Here is a 2,447-nt window from a genome sequence, read left to right on the forward strand (position 1 = left end):
TTGACATTGGTCGATACGGCGTCGATGCCGGTCGATGGCGGTTTTAAAATTTACTAGTCGCATAAACATCCGACAGGAACCACAACTCCGCCAGTGACGTATCAACCGGAAATACAATTTTCATTAAATCATTACCATATCAGGATTTTTTTTTTTTAATCTTGAAAAAAATTCTGTCCAGTTTGTCTGTCGAATGTGGAAAGACAATAGCAGGAAAACACGGTCTAAAGTTTCCTTAGCCGGAATAATCCGGTTTGTCGTTAATGGCACCTTCGGTTCTAGGGCGCCGGTAAGCATGTCAGGCAATTAGATCTATGTCCGGTTGGAAGTGGGGGGACTGGCGTCTTAATGACCGGACTATGTGGGGTTGTCGTCCCTTGGTCGGAAGTTATTTTTGTTCGACCTTGGTATGGGTGGATGGGGGTGGGGTTGGGGGGTGGTGGGTAGGAGCTACCCTGGGGAATGGAATAGGAGGGGGTCGTTCTGTAAAGGCATGGCGATGGTTAATTATTTAAGTTATTTATTGTGAAAGGAGATCACAGTCCAGGGCTTTTGGCGATGCCATGCAATATGGCAGGCAGATTTGAACTTGGTCAGTTTACTAGAAGAGCGTCATTGAGTCAAGCCCAAATCAACATAGTGAGAGAGATATGAAGGTCACTTTATGAGACTTGGATTAGGTCAATCAAAGATAGATCAGAAGGTCAGCTAATGGACCTAACGTTGGGCGTTAAATAGTGTGTGAATAGACAAAGTTCTACTTGGTACAAAGTACTGTTTGAGAAAGCAGAAAGTATTTAAACAGGTGAGAAGGTCATCCAGAGAACTCATTCCGAAAAGTTAAAACATTTTCTGATCTAATGTAACATCATGCTTGCATGACGTCATCTAATGTAACGACATGCTTACATCACGTGATCTAATGTCACGACATGCTTACATCACGTGATCTAGTGTCACGACATGCTTACATCACGTGATCTAGTGTCACGACATGCTTACATCAAGAACACAACGACATGCTTACATGATATGACCTAATATAACGAATTGCTTACATCACGTGACATTACACAAAGACATGCTTACATGATCTGACCTAATGTAACTTCATCCTTACAAAGCGTGACCTCATACAAAGACATGCTTACATCACGAATACAACGACATGCTTACATAACGTGACCTTGAATCGTCCAGGAACCCTATGTTATTCTAATGCCGGCAACATTGGACGAGCCATAGCACACGGCTAAATAATTGCTCTCGACTTCCGGCAAGATGTCCGGCACTGCCGGTGCCGTCGATTGTTTACCTGCCGGAAAACTTCCTGGTCCGGTCACACGTGACCGGGCATTCAAGCGTGTCCGTCTCTGAAAGCATTTGTTCGTTTCACATGACGTCACTGTTCCAGGTTTTTAACTTTTAGTTCTTGTGTTCGGGGTTGATGGGGTCATTTGGGGTACACGGGTCAGTTTACATCATCCACTTACCGGTTCAAAGGTCAATTTCCTATGTTTGGGGTCAATGGGGTCATTTGGGGTTCACGGGTCTGTTTACATCATCCACGTACCGGTACAAACATTAATTTCCTATGTTTGGGGTTTCTGGGGTCATTGGGGGTCTACGGTCAGTTTACATCATCCACTTATCGGTACAAACATTAATTTCCTTTGTTTTGGGACTCCAGAGGTGATATAGGCTTCTTGGGATCAGTATACCTAGTACAGGTTTATTTTTTGTATTCGGGGGTTGCTGTAGTTTGTCGAGTTTCTTCGGGGGTCGGTGTGCCCTGTCCTGTGGTGATATTTGTGAGTTAAACCCAGTACTAAAATAACTCTACTACATCTACAGTTTTGTTGTGGCTATTTTTTTCGAAAGTTTTCTCAACCCTTTTTTGATACATAGATAACAGGATGCGATGTGTACGCTTGAGTTGACGTTATCTATTTCTGCACCTGCACCTGTGATAGGAAAGGGACGTGGGGGGGGGGGGGTGAATCCACACTCTCAAAAAAAATAGTCGGTTATTAATCACGCGAGATCACCTAACAGGGGTCTTTACTTAATGAACTCTTTTGGGGGTCTTTCTTAAATGACGTCACTCATTAAATTACACCAGAATATATTAAACAAAATAATCTGGCATTACAATAGCGCTATGCATCTCTTCGCTAAGTCGCTGCTCATTTTTAACAACGTGGACTTTACCGACGACATAAAAAAAAAAAAACGACGACGTACTTTGGTTCGATTAAGGAAAAAACATGTACATTTCAATCATCGGGATTTTTTTTTTAAACACAAACATCGTCATGTGGAGGTTCTTGTTCCTAGGGTAACTGGTTCCCACAGGTTCCCGTTGGTTCCCGGCTTACGTTCCCCGTGTCCTTAACTCCACGGAGACGCTTCACAATCTGCATGAAAGATTCATCCAAGCGTGACAA

The sequence above is a fragment of the Physella acuta genome, unplaced genomic scaffold (genome assembly GCF_028476545.2).
Source record: "Physella acuta isolate Inbredline_101_S28 unplaced genomic scaffold, ASM2847654v3 ptg001362l, whole genome shotgun sequence".
Lineage (NCBI taxonomy): Eukaryota > Metazoa > Mollusca > Gastropoda > Physidae > Physella > Physella acuta.